The sequence below is a fragment of the Pristis pectinata genome, chromosome 3 (assembly GCF_009764475.1).
Source record: "Pristis pectinata isolate sPriPec2 chromosome 3, sPriPec2.1.pri, whole genome shotgun sequence".
Taxonomy (NCBI): domain Eukaryota; kingdom Metazoa; phylum Chordata; class Chondrichthyes; order Rhinopristiformes; family Pristidae; genus Pristis; species Pristis pectinata.
In genome coordinates this window covers 133,640,653-133,655,921 of record NC_067407.1, presented here as the reverse complement: position 1 = coordinate 133,655,921, position 15,269 = coordinate 133,640,653, and the positions used below count along the sequence as shown (strand labels likewise).

At 44.1% G+C, this 15,269-nt stretch overlaps 1 protein-coding gene across 2 annotated transcripts in view; it reads left to right on the top strand.

Moving 5' to 3' along the window:
- The first annotated feature begins 2,049 nt into the window (after positions 1-2,049).
- Positions 2,050-15,269, top strand: part of fam120b (family with sequence similarity 120B) — an 83,564-nt gene continuing 70,344 nt past the window's right edge. For both annotated transcript variants that reach the window (XR_007956104.1, XM_052013195.1), the window contains exon 1: positions 2,050-2,088. The gene's annotated coding sequence lies outside the window, so the exon portion shown is untranslated. The remainder of the gene's footprint in view (positions 2,089-15,269) is intronic.

The window sequence follows — 15,269 nt, the reverse complement described above, 5'->3', positions numbered from 1 at the left end:
CATCAAGAACACAGCCTTACAATAGAACACAAGAAAATAGTAGGTCAGCAGGCCTCTCAAGATAGCCCCGCCATTCAATATGATTCAGTATGGCTGATCTCCTCTTCTCTGCCAGTTCCCCATAACTCTCAATTCTTCAATCTTTCAAATACTTATCTATTTCCAACTTCAATATATCAAGTTTTTTAAATGTACCTGTACCTCACTGTACTTGTGCATATGACAATAAATTCACCTTGACTTGACTTGACTTGACTTGACTTGACTTGACTAATTATTTGGCCTCCAGCAGTCAGGGGGCAGAGAAATCCAGAGTTTCACTACCCTCTGAAAGAAAAAAGATTTTACAGACCCCAGTTTTAAATGACAGGCACCTTAATTTGCAGCTATACCCCTTTGTTCATGACTCTCCCACTAGTGGAAACAGCTCAGCATCTACCCTGTCAGGCGCACCTGCAGAACTCTGGGACACTGGTCTACTGACATCAGGCAGCCCTGAGCCAGTGGCTGAAGATTCATGAGGTTTTTTGGGAGGGGGATGGAGTTTCCAGATTAAGTCACAGGCTAGGGGCTGTGAGGCTTCTGGGACAGTGTGTGGAGTAGGACGATTGGCAGTGGGGTGGGGGGGAGGGCGGGAAGAGTAGGCTCCAGTGGAGGTGAGAAGTAGTGATTAATGGGGAAAGCAAGCAGCTGGTACATGGAGTGGGGGGATATGAGGGAAACAGAGCAGGAGTGGATGGCAGGTGAGTGGGACATCAAGATGGAAAGGGCTATGAGTAAAGGAGGAGGGAGCTGAGAGGGAGGGAGACTGAGGGAGTGGGGAGACAGGGAGGCAGTGAGAGGAAGGGAGGCAGAGACAATAGAGTGATGGTAGTGTGTCTCCTTGCCACTGGGCCAAGACCCCACTCTGTCTGGACTATGTGATAGATGCTGTCAAAAAAATCATGACAGGCATCTTCCACTCAGAACAGCAGTGGAAGCAAAACTTCCTTGAACCTGAGGGCTGCCTGACCTCAGAGTCAAATATGATTCCTTGATTGCATCTGCCTTGAATGTGGCCAGAGAAACAAATGGAGTTGGCATCAAGAGAACAGTGTTTGTAACAGTAGAAAGGTTAGGAGATCTGCCCTTTTGCTCCTGCAAGGTTGAATGATTGTTGCTCTGGGATTTATTCCCCCAAAACAGCAATGAGCTGAATTTTCCAAAGCAATGTTAATTGTTCACTTAAACAGGCAGGAAAGCCCTGGATTTAACATCAGTCTTTTACACTGCAGTTCATTCACTGTGTTGAGGTCTGCTATGACCAGTGACCATTGCTTCAAGGTCCTCATTTATTGCCCAACCCCAATTGCCCTTAAGAAGGTGGTGGTGAGCCCACTTGTTCTGGTGAAGGTACTCCTACAGCAATGTTGAAGGAAAGACAATATATATTCCATATCAACAGAAAATGCTGGAAACACTCAGCAGGTCAGGCAGCATCTGTGGAAAGAGAGACAGTTAACATTTCAGGTCGGGAGACTTGTCTTGCCGGAGATGCTGCTTGTCTCTTCTTTATATCACCTATCTCCCCTCTCCACTGATGCAGGGTTTTGACCTGAAACGTCGACAATTCCCCCCCCCCCACCCCCCCCCCCCACACACACACACACACACACACACACACACAGATGCTGTCCACCCACTAAGTTCCTCCAGCAGATTGTTTGATGCTGCCCAACCTGCAAAATGTTTCCAACTTTTATCCAAGGTTTCCACGTCTACAGCTTTTTGTTAAGTTTTCTATTTCCAAATCAACCCAGATTTGGCCCAGGGTGTGGGAGAGCCCATGGAAAAGGGGAGAAACAGACAGCATGTGGAGGGCAGCCTTGATCTGCAGCTAGCTGCAGGAGAGGCCACCAAGGTACGTGAACTAGAGGTTGGCACGACCACCACCAGGGGGCGCTACCTGGGACGTGCGTGCGCAGGCGGCGGCTCGGGAGCCCGCACACTGTGAGCGTGCACGGCGGCGGCTCGGGAGCCCGCACACTGTGAGCGCGCACGGCGGCGGCTCGGGAGCCCGCACACTGTGAGCGCGCACGGCGGCGGCAGGTAGGCAGGTTCCGGGATGTGTTCAGCCCGCGGTTGCGGTGCGTTCCGTAGGGAAGAGCTCGGGCTCCCGAGTCTCCTCGTTCTTGGGGGGGCTGCGTGCCGGTCAGTGCCGCTCCCGGGGGCGGGGCGCCTTGCAGCGGGGTCTGAGGTAGGGGGGCCGGGGAGTAGGCCGCCTCGGCTGCTCGCACCCATCCCCGGCTTCGAGTTCAGCTGCGGCCGCCTGCAAGCACCTCTCCCTGGAGGGGCGATGGAGGGAGGGAGGGAGGTGTGTCAATGCCGGACTTACAGTGTAGCTAGCACTGAGGTGAAGCAAAGTTGATAAATTGGTTTATTATTGTCACGTGTACCGAGATACAGTGAAAAACTTGTCTTGCATACCGTCCATACAGATCAATTCATTACACAGTGCATTGAGGTAGTACAGGGTAAAACAATGCAGAATAAATTGTTACTGTCCTGAGAAAGTGCAGTGCAGGCAGACAATAAAGTGCAGGGCCATAACAAGATAGATTGTGAGGGCAAGAGTCCATCTTTTCGTATTAGGGCACCGTTCAATCATCTTATAACAGCAGGATAGAAGCTGCCCTTGAGCCTGGTGGTATGTGCTTTCAGGCTTTTGTATCTTCTGCCCGATGGGAGAGGGGAGAAGAGAGAATGTCTGGGGTGGGTGGGGTCTTTGATTATGCTGACTGCCTTACGGAGGTAGGGAGAAGTGTAGACAGAGTCCATGGGGGGGGAGGCTGGTTTCCGTGGCGTGCTGAGCTGTGTCCACAACTCTCTGCAGTTTCTTGTGGTCCTGGGCAGAGCAGTTACTGTACCAACTAGAGGCCAATGTAAGATAGATACCAAAGATATCCAATAATGAAAACCAATAAGGACTTCAGCTCCTGGGATATGAAACAGAAAATACTGGAAGGACTCCGGCAGTCAAGTGGCATCTGTGGAAGGAGAAACTAATTAACAGTTCTAGTTAGGGAGCCTTCCTCAGAACCAGTCTGAGAAAAGGTCTCTGACCGGAAACTTTAACTGATCTCTCCTTCCATAGATGATTGAGTGGCTGAGTTCTTCCAGCATTTTCTGTTTTAAATCAAATAAGGGATTCAGAAACTTTCAGTACTGAAGGACCTTTCATAGTGCTGGGGCAACTGCTCAAGTCTGACCATGTGGTGATAGAGCTTTAAATCTGCAGAACTGCATTTTGGTTTTAAATGATGTGGTACATCTGGTATCCGGACAAGCCATGCAGCCCATGTTGTGAATCCATACTCCATCTAAGGAAGCAGCTGGATGTTTCGTCACACCTCTGGGAAATTAATCCTCATTTTCCAAGGATTGATCAATTCTCTTCATTGACTTCAAAAGGATAGAGTATGAGACAAAGCAAGTATAATACCAGGTTTAGCATAAGTGAACCTTCTCCAATCTTTCCTCAATGGTGTAATCATATTTTCTTTTCCTGACATGTTCTTTCTGCTCTCTCTGTACTATTCTTAACCAATTGTCCCTGAAAGTGGCAAAGCAAGTAGATCGGGTAGTAAAGAAGGCGTACGGTATGCTTGCTTTCATCACTAAGAGCACTGAGTATGAGAGTCAGGAAGTCATGTTGTAGTTGTATGAAACTCTGGTTAGGCTGCACTTGGAGTGTTTATGTACAGTTCTAGTTACCCCATTTCAGGAAGGATGTGGAGGCTTTGGTGAGGGTTTGGAAGAGGTTTACAAGGGTGCTGCCTGGATTAGAGGGTATTAGCTATAGGGAGAGGTTGGACGAACTTGGATTGTTTTCTCTGGAGCATTGGAGGCTGATAGATGTTTATAAAAGTTTGAGAAGCATAGATAGGGTAGACAGCCAGAATCTTTTTTTCCCCACAGGGTAGAAATGTTGAATACTAGAGGGCTTAGCTTTAAGGTGAGTGGGAAATTTTAAAGGAGAGTTCCATGTTCTTATCTGATGGGCAAAATTTCCAAGACCCTTGTTTGATTTTTTTTGTGCATTTCTTAACTTCGTCTCTAGTTTTACTTTTCCATAAGTATGGGCTATAGAGACTTAATCATTGTGTTCACTCAAAACAATAATTGATAAAACTGTATATTAAGGGAATCATGGGATATGGGGAAATGCCGAGGTAGGAAGTCAGCCATAATCTTGAGTTGTAAAGCAGCTTCAAAGGTCCTGCTCAGACTCCTGCTCCGCATTCTTGTATTCCAAAATGAAAATAAGCTGATGTAGAAGTTTGCCTTTGGTTACTTTTTGCTAAATGTGGATACCGTGGAAGCAGCTGGATATTGTAAAACACATCTGGGATTTCATTGATTCCAAAAGAGTCAAATTTTACAATTGGAGTCTGACATGTAGACAGAACAACACAAGTAACCAAGGGTGATCTTCCTTCCCTTTGTGTCCATCCAAACCTTTCATAATTTTGACACGAAGAGAAATGCATCCCAATCTATACATCCTTATCTTGTGGACAGAACCCTGCATTGATGATACAATCCATAAATCCTCACTTCACACTCACCAGTCCTCTAAATTCTTTTCATAATATGATGAACAGAAATGTACTCACTGCTCCGTGTGGTTGAACTAAGATTTCTATTCAGCTTTTCTCTTCTGTTTCCCTAATGTTTGGTTTATTTTTCTGGTTTCATTAACCTTCATTATTACTTGCAGTGCTTTCAAAATTTGTAATCCAAGATCTTTGTCCATTACATCATTCAGATAATTATTTTTCAAGTAATATGCAACTTAATTCATTTATCCAATATCTTACTTATTTATTTAATACAATTATATATTTTTTGATGTGATGACCATCTAATTTGTCTCTTTGACAAAGTAATTGTATAATATTTCAGCCATTTTCCCTCTGCCTGGGATTTTATTCTGTCTGCCCCTTGGTGGCCTTAATCTATGGTACATAGTATGAAGAGTTATAGGATGGAAACAGGTGCCCCAGCCCAACTGCTCTGTACTGACCAAGATGCCCATCTACGCTAGTCCCATTTGCTTGCACTTGGCCCATATCCTTCTAAACCTTTCCTATCCATGTAACTGTTCAAGTGCCTTTTAAATACTGTTAATGTACTGCCTCAACCACTTCTTCTGACCGCTCATTCCATAGACAGACCACTTTCTGGGTGAAAAAGTTGCCCCTCAGGTTCCTATTAAATCTCTTCCCTCTCACCTTTAACCTATGCCCCCTAGTTCTTGATTCCCCAACCCTAGGAAAAATACTGTGTGCATTCACCCTATCTATGCTCCTCATGATTTTATACCCCTCATTCTCCTGTGCTCCAGTGAATACAGTCCTCGCCTGCTCAACCCCTCTCTACAACTTAGTCCCTTGAGTCCTGACAATATCCTCGTAAATCTTTTCTGCACTCTTTCCAGCTCAGTGGCATCTTTCTTATATCAGGGTGACCAAAACTGAACACAGTGTTCCAGATGCGGCCTCACAAGTGTCTTGTACAACTGCAACATAGCATCCTAAATTCTATATTCAATGTCCTGACTGATGAAGGTGTACTGTATTTCTACAGAGCAGTAACTGGTAGGTTTGAGCCTTGACCTTCTGTGACTGCCCTCTCACTCTTCTCTCTACTGTAGTACAATGACAGGTAGTTTGTCAATATGTTATGTACATTTATGGATTGTGGATCTATCTGACAAGGCCAGCATTTAACGTCCATCCCCAATTGCTTTTGGGAAGGTGATAGTGAACTACCTCTTTGAACCCTTCCAATATTATACTCTCTGCAAATTGTAAGGAAAGGAGTTCCAGGATTTTGATCCAGTGATGATATTGTTTCCAAGTCAGGAAGATGTGTGTTTTCAAACACCTGTTGCCCTTGTCTCTTCACAGGGTAGAGGCTTGCAGCTTTTACGGTTGGGGTGGGAGGGGGTTGGTGTTAAAGAATCCTTGCTGAATTGTTGCAGTGACTATGTAGTTGGTGCACTGGAGCGAATGGTTAGGGTGCTGGAAGGGTTGCTGGTCAGTGGGGCTGCTTTGTCCTAGGGGATGTTGAACTTTTGACTATTGTAGGAGCTGCACTTGTCCAAAAGGAATAGATTTCTTCATGTGGATAGGCTTTGGTGAGTCAGGAGGCAAGTTATTTGTTGCAGACACTCAAATTCTAACCTGTTCTTGTACCCAGCGCATGTATGTATCATAACAAATAAGCTTTTGGTCAATGGTTATCCCCAGGATGTTGATGGTGGGGGATTTGGTGTTGCTACTGTTCTTGAATGATAAGGGAAAGGTGGTTAGGACTTTCTCTTTTTCTCTAAAATGTATATATTCCCATGGACTTAATATATCTTAAAGTACAATGAACAAAATAGCAAGCGATTGGAAGGCTTACTCGATATTGTGCAGTGCCCACCCTTGTGTTGAAAGCTTCTAGTAGGCATCACGTATCTGCAACAAACTAAAACCAGGGCTTGGAAGTTGAGTGTTTGCCTGGTGATCCTATGCAACCAGCTAATCATAAAAGAGGGGGAAAAAAGATAATGGCATCTGAAAAGAAGAGCTTTTGCTGCTGATAATATCCTGAAAGTACTGCAAATCATGTTGATATTATGGTCATTTATGGGAAGGTGACCAGCTCGCGAGTTATAAGTAATACTCGTGGGTGAGCTGGTGAAAAATTAATCTATTCAAAGTAGAGCACAAGGTGAAGTGCTATTATAAGTATTTTTGTGTAGTAAATTTTGAAAAACTTAGTGACAACTTCAGATGCTTTTGGCATCCAGTGGGAACCCAAACCTTCAGAACTGTCTGATTTCAAATTTCCATTTTGTTTCTTCCCTGAAATTGTCAATTTGAAAGAAAGAGAATCAAGTCTGTAAAAGTTTTCATGTATTGGTCAATATTTTTACACATTTTAATTTTAAATTAATCATGAACATAGAAGAGTGCAGCATAGGAGCAGGCCCTTTGGCCCACCATGTCTGTGCCATCCATGATGCCAATTTAAACTACACATCTGCCTGTACATGGCCTATATCCCTTCATTCCCTGCCTATTCATGTATCTGTCTAAAAGCCTCTTAAACATTGCTTTCATATTTGGTTCCACCTGTACAAAATCAACTTCTGGTGTGCTGTCAACAGAGTCAATCATTTTACATGCAGCACAATTGTGTAAGTGAGGAGTCAGCGAAGGATGTGGACCTGAACACATTGCTTGAAAATTACACCTAATTTTCCTAGGATTGATAAATTTTCTTTTGTGCCAGTTGCAAGCTAAATTCTTAGCTTCAAAAATAGAAGTAAAGGCACTTCATCACAGTCTTCTCCCCAAATTGATAACTGCCCGTGCTGGTAAGGCAAACATGCTCAACAGAAGTGTGAGAGAATTGGATTGAAGATGGCTGTTTCTCTATCTTACCACCCAGAATGTCTCAATGGTACCCATGGCTTCTATCACTTTCCACTTGATGTCTGTGAGTATATCATGGAACCTTACAAAACTTTCCAATATTGTCTGCCACCCTTTTAGCTAGGGAACAGGTGCCACCAATTTCACCACCACTGCCTTCCAACCTCCCCACACACTGCTGGTCTACCAAATAATCCTATTCATGCTGAAGGCAACTGTTTGGAATATTTATTAGCAGTAAACCACAGGTATTTTGTATACCATTTAACTGACTAAGGACACAGAGAGCATATTTTCAATACATTATTGAGATATACCATAAACCAGAGTAACCTATGCATGCAGTGCAGTTGTCATGTAAAAACTCAACCCATTAACTTTGGCCTAGATAGGATCAGTCTCTTCCTCTAAAATCAAGTTTTATTTTCCTTTCTAATGTTTTGTTATGGGAAGGGAGACTTAGCCTGTGTAGGAAAGTGTCAATTTCTTCAACAGATGAATTGCACTCTGAGGAATAGTAAATGGAATAGAATTTAATAAGCCTTGGATTAATTTTCACCAGATCACCACAGATGTGACATCAGTGCTATTTTTAATTATGGGAGTTACTGCTTTCATCTCACTGTTTCCTGCAGTTTAGCCATCAGCTCATCCCTCTCTCTGTGAATGTAATTTGATCACTACACATTCAACGTTGTTTGTTGCTAGAGCACTGCATGGATATTTTGAGGGGATTCCGACAGTTTGGGAGGCTCAGTGTCAGGAAGCTACAAGCCAACTTCACATATCGTTGTTATGAACTTGGTACTTCGATCTTGGATTGATGCTTGTTTAGAGGCAGGAGTGTTTTCTGTTCCTGATAAATTGTTAATGGACGTCTCATGACAAGAAATTGCTGGAGACACAGTCCAGGTGATTGGCACGGGAGTTAATGGCCTAAACTTGGACTCTAGCCACAGTTTAACTTCCATTTAGGCTTAGGTTTGTTTATTTCTTTCGGATAAGACAAATTCCAGGGCCGCCACTTAATGATTTGAAAGTAGATTAGAAGCTAAGGAAATGCTTTAAATCGGTTGTACTGTTCTTCCAGTGGTTTGCTTGGTAAACATAGTGTGTGACTGGTTTTAATTCTTGGTCTCAATGGGATGTCTGTTGTCTGCAGCACAGGGAAGGGGAACCACAGTTAGCTTTAGTATCTCTTTATCAGAATGGGAAATTACAAAGAATTTACAGCACAGTAATAGGCTATTTGGCACAATGATCGGTGCTAGTGTTTATGCTTTACATGATTCTCTTTCTGTCCCTCCTCATCTCATCTATTCTGCATCTTTAAGCATGTTTAGTCCAGCATTGAGTGTCTATAGAGTGTGGACCAATAAGTAAAAGGGGAAGTAAGGGTCATAGAGATAAGCAGCACTTAAACAGCCCACCAAGTTTATGTCAACCATCAACCACTCACACTAATCCTATATTTGTCCCATTTTGTATTATCCTCACATTCTCACCCAGATTCTATCACTCACCTACACACTAGAGAGGATTTACAGTGACCAAATAATCTACCAGTACATGTCTTTGGATGTGGGAGGAAACCGGAGCACTTGGAGGCAATCTATACGGTTACAGGGATAACATGCAAGCTCCACACAGACAGAATCCGAGGTCAGGATTGAACCTGGGTCACTGGTGCTATGAGGCAGCAGTTCTCTCTGGGGAACTGGTGGAACCTGGGAATCTGGAGCATCTGGACGGTAAAGACACCCATGTTAGACTATTGTTTATTGACTACAGCTCTGCATTCAATACTATAATTCCAAGCAAACTCATCACCAAACTCTGAGATTTGGGACTCAACACCTCCCTCTGCAACTGGATCCTTGACTTCCTGACCAACAGACCACATTCAGTGAGGATAGGCAGCAACACCTCTGCCACAATTATTCTCAACACTGGTGCCCCACAAGGCTGTATCCTCAGCTCTCTACTCCCTGTACACTCATGACTGCATGGCCAGATTCTGCTCTAACTCCATTTACAAGTTTGCAGATGACACCACTGTAGTGGGCCATATCTCAAATAATGATGAGTCAGAGTACAGAAAGAAGATAGAGAGCTTGGTGTCATGACAACAACCTTTCCCTTAAATGTCAGCAAAACAAAAGAGCTGGTTAATAACTTCAGGAAGGGGGGGCGGTGCACATGTACCTGTCTACGTCAATGGTGCTGAGGTCAAGAGGGCTGAGAACTTCAGGTTCCTAGGAGTGAACATCACCAGTAGCATGTCCTGGTCCAACCACGTAGATGCCATGGCCAAGAAAGCTCACTAGCACCTTCACTTCCTCAGGAAACTAAAGAAATTTGCCATGTCCCCTTTGTCTCTCACCAATTTTTACTGATGCACCATAGAAAGCATCCTATCTGGATGCATCACGGCTTGGTACGGCATCTGCTCTGCCCGGCACCGCAAAAAACCACAGAGAGTTGTGGACACAGCCCAGCACATCATGGAAACTAGCCTCCCCTCCATGGACTCCATCTACACTTCTCGCTGCCTCAGTAAAGCAGCCAGCATAATCAAAGACCCCACCCACCCCGGACATTCTCTCTGCTCCCCTCTCCCATCAGGCAGAAGATACAAAAGCCTGAAAGCATGTAACGCTAGGCTCAAGGACAGCTTCTATCCCACTGTGATAAGATTATTGAATGGTTCCCTAGTACAATAAAATGGACTCTTGACCTCACAATCTACCTCATTATGACCTTGCACCTCATTGTCTACCTGCACTGCACTTTCTCTGTAGCTGTGACACTTTACTCTGCATTTTGTTTTACCTTGTACTAGCTCAATGCACCATGTAATGAATTGACCTGTGTGAATGGTATGCAAGACAAGTTTTTCACTGTACCTCAGTGCAAATGATAATGAAAAACAATTCAATTCAATATGCCTATGTTTCTGTTATGCCACTGATTGTAGTGACTATAGAATGTGGACTTTGGTGAGGTACAGGTTACTTAAAGCAGGCATGACAGGCAGTATGTTGTAGCTGTAGTACGTGAGAGACGATGGAAACCATTGTGATCCATGGTGATCACATCTGCAATAAACATCAGAGTTGATGAGCTGGAATCTCACATTTGGACATGGCTGCAGGGAGGAGGAATGTTACTTGTCCCAGGAGGCATTCATCCCCCTCAGATTAATAGTCAATCAAAATAGTTGGGGGGGACGGGGACGCGGTGTTGTGGCTTGAGGATGTGACTAGGATTGAGACAGGTACAGGGATCTTGAAGGTAGCATTGGAGGAGCCTAAGCCCTTGAGTCTGTCCACAGATAAAAGGTTCTTGCAGCCTGTGTGGAGGAGAGCAGGATTTACTGGGAGGATGAGCAAACTGACCATAGTGCCATGTTGCAGAAAGCCATTCAAGCTGGGATGGGGAAAAGGAATATAGTATAGAAAGGGGACAGTATAGTTGGCATATAGATGCTATTCCCTGCAACCGTGGGCATGAGTCATAAGGGTGTCCTCCCAAGCCTGGAAAGGAACTTAGATTGGTAGGGGGAAGATCCAACTCTTACAGTCCATATGAGAACCAATAACATTGGTAGGATGAAGGAAGAGATTCCGCTGAAGGAGTATGAACAACTAGAGTCCAAATTTAAAAAAAGAACCACAAAGTTCTTTTATGGTATAGTCCTCTCTATGATCTTGGTGATGCTGGATGAATAGATTTTCCAGACTATTGGATGTTATTTCCATTAATACTGAACACACTTTTTAAATCACATTGTCCAGTAAACTGGGTGATTATAAAGGGAGCACAGGGAACAGGGCCCCAGTGAATTTAAAATGAGCGCCAGAAAAAGGTCCCTCTGACTTTAAAGGGAGCGCCAGAGAAGCACCGTCAGTGTTTAAAGGGAGTGTGGGAAACACAGCCCTGGTTTATTTAAAGGGTATTGGTTTATTATTGTCACTTGTACCGAGGTACAGTGAAAAGCTTGTCTTACAAACCGATCGTACAAGTCAATTCATTACACAGTGCAGTTACATTGAGTCAGTACAGAGTACATTGATGTAGTACATGTAAAAACAATAACAGATTTAAAAGAATATTATTAGTGATAGTTGGTGACATAGAGCTTAAATTTAAAAGTGTAGAACGATTATAGTAAAAGTAATGAGTAGATCTGTAGAGAGCAGCTTGCAACGTGTCACCACGCTCCAAAAAAGAGCCCTCAGTGAGTTTGAAGGGAGTATGAGAAACAGGGCCCCTGTGTGTTTAAAGGGAGTGGAGAAATTAAAGCCCTTGTGTTTAAAGGGAACCTGGGAAACAAGGCCCCTTTAAGCCAGATACTGAACCATCAGGGGATTTCCAAACATTTGGATGTTTTACTGATTTACAACCTGAGTCATGTTCAAATTGGCAGAGTGTCAATAAGATCAGAGAGTTGAATGGGTGGCTCAGATTGGTATTGGGAGACCCACACCTGTATTGGGGAAAGGGAGAGCTGTTGTGTTGGGATGGGCTTCACCTGAATTGGACTAGGACCATTGTCCTAATAAACTGAAGAACGAGTACTGTAGATGAGACTAGTGCTGTGGGAGTTTCACCTTAAAGGAGTCTAAAAGAGGAACATATGCAAGTTGTTAATAGTTGTTTGGCTCATTGGCTATTTAACAACAGCCAATTAAAAGATGTAAAGGTCAAGCAGAGTGGCCATTTTGAGAGTGAATACCAGGCTTTAGCGAGGAGGGTGAGCAACACTAAGGTAAGGGTAGGCTCTTATTCATTATTTCTGTCTCTTTATTTTTCCTCAAAGCTCTTTAGTCATGGCAGGTGAGCTCAGACCCGTGTCATGCTCCTCCTGCACAATGTGGGAACTCGGAGGCTGCCAGTGTCCCTGACGACTACACGTGCAGGAAATGTGTCCAGCTGTAGCTCCTGACAGACTGCATGATGCCACTGGAGCTGTGCATGGATTCACTTTGGAGCATCCGTGATGCTGGGAGTGTTGTGGATAGCACTTTTAGTGAGATGGTCACACTGCAGTTTAAAGGCCTAGGGAAAGATAGGGAATGGGTGACCGACAGGCAGGAAGGTAGTTCAGGAGTCCCCTGTGGTCTTCTACCTCCAAAACAGACATACCGCTTTGGATACCGTTGGGGGAGATGGCTCATCAGGGGAAGGCAGCGGTAGCCTGGATCATGGCACAGTGAGTGGCTCTGCTGCACAGGATGGCAGAAAAAGTAGTGGCAGAGTTATAGTGGTAGTCGATTTCGTGTAAAGGGAATAGACAGGAGCTTCTGTGGCCGCAAACGGACTCTAGCTTGGTGTGTTGCCTCCTGGTTGCAAGGGTCAGGGATGTCTCAGAGCGGCTGCAAGGCATTCTGGAAGGGGAGGGTGAACAGCCAGTTGTCGTGATGCATGTAGGTACCAACAATATAGGAAAAAAATGGGATGAGGTCCTACATGTTGAATTTAGGGAGCTAGGAAATAGATTAAAAAGTAGGATTACTACCTGTGCCACGTGCTGGTCAGAGTAGGAATAGCTCGCAGCATAGTTAGGATGAATATGTGGCTTGAGCAGTGGTGCAGGAGGGAGGGTTTCATAGTCCTGGGGCATTGGAACCGGTTCTGGGGGAGGTGAGACCAGTACAAACCAGACGGTCTACACCTTTGCAGGACTGGGATCAATGTCCTGGGGGGATTGTTTACTAGTGCTGTTGGGGAGTGTTTAAACTAATATGGCAGGGGGATGGGAATCCATGCACAAAAACAGAGGGAAGCAAAGCAGAGACAGAGCAAAAGTTAGAAAAGAGAGTACAGAAAAGTCAAACGCAAAGGACACAAAGGTTACTAGATTCTAAAGGGACAATGAGTGTAAGGGCACTTTAGCTGAATGGCCGTAGTATTCGAAACAAGGTCTGTGAACTTGAACAGCATGTTATTGAATTTACAAGGGAAAATGCTATCTTAGATCTGGTCCTGTGCAACGAGATGGGTAAAATTAACGATCTTGTAGTTAGGGATCCTCTTGGAAAGAGTGATCATAGTATGATTGAATTTCTCATACAAATGGAGGGTGCAGTAGTTTGATCTAAAACCAGTGTATTATGCCTACGCAAAGGAGACTACAACGGGATATGAGGGAGGAGTTGGCTAGTGCGGACTGGAAATGCAGGCTATGTGGTGGGACAGTTGAGGAACAGTGGAAGACTTTCAAAGAGATTTTTCGTGGTGCTCAACTAAAATATATTCCAGTTAAAAGTAAGGACAGTAAGGGTGGGGAGAGCCAGCCTTGGATAACTAAGGAAATAAAAGAAGGCATCAAGCTGAAAGCTCATGTATACAAAGTTGCCAAGAATAGTAGGAAACTGGAAGATTGGGAAAACTTTAAAAAGCAACAAAGAGCCACTAAGCAAGCAATAATGAAAGGGAAAATATATTTTGTGCTAGTTTACTTTTATAATCTAAAACAGTAAAAGTTTTTATAATTATATACAGCTGAAAAGGGTGCCTGAAGTGAATGTAGGTTCTTTGGAAGATGAGAAGAGGGAATTAATATTGGGTAACGTGGAAATGGCTGAGGCCTTCAACGACTATTTTGTGTCAGTCTTCACAGTGGACGACATGTCTAACGTGCCAAAGAGAGATGTTATGGATGCGATGGGAGGTGAGGACCTCGATACAGTTGCTGTCACTAAAGAGGTAGTGATGAGCAAACCAGTGGGCCTGTAGGTAGACAAGTCCCCTGATGAGATGCATCCCTGGGTACTAAAAGAGATGGTGTTTGTGATAATTTACCAAAGTTCTCTGGACTCTGGGCAGGTCCAGTGGATTGGACAGTGAATGTCACGCCACTGTTTAAAAAAGGATGTAGGCAAAAGGCATGTAACTATAGGCCAGTTAGCTTAATGTCTGTAGAAGGGAAAATGCTTAAAGTTATTATTAAGGAAGAAATAGCCAGACATCTGGATAGAAGTGGTTCCATCAGGCAGAAACAGCATGAGTTCAGGAAGGGCAGGTCCTGTTTGACTAATTTACTGGAGATCTTTGAGGATATAATGAGCTCAGTGTTTAGAGGGGAATAGGTGGATGTTGTATACTTGGAGTTGGTGCTGGGCCCACAACTGTTCACGAGATACATTAACGATTTGGAAGAGGGGACCGAGTGCAGCGTATCTAAGTTTGCTGATGACACTAAATTGAGTGGAAAAGCAAATTGCGCAGGGGATGCAGAGAGTCTGCAGAGAGATAATAGATAGGTTAAGTGAGTGGGCAAGGGTCTGGCAGATGGAGTACAATGTTGGTAAATGTGAGGTCATCCACTTTGGAAGGAAAAATAAAGATCAGACTATTACTTAAATGGCGAAAGATTACAACATGCTGTTGTGCAGAGGGACTTGGATGTACTTGTGTGTGAATTGCAAAAGGTTGGTTTGCAGGTGCAACAGGTTATCAAGGCGGCAAATGGAATGTTGGCCTTGTGTGAATTGCTGGAGGGATTGAATTTAAGAGCAGGGAGGTTATGCTGCAACTGTACAGGGTACTGGTGAGGCCGCACCTGGAGTACTGTGTGCAGTTCTGGCCTCCTTACTTGAGGAGAGATATACTGGCTTTGGAGGTGGTGCAGAGGAGGTTCACCAGGTTGATTCTAGAGAGATGGGGGTTAGCCCATGAGGAGAGCAAGTTGCCTGTGACTATACTCCCTGGAATTCAGAACAATGAGAGGGGATCTTATAGAAACATATAAAATTATGAGAGGGATAGATAAGACAGAGGCAGGAAAGTTGTTTC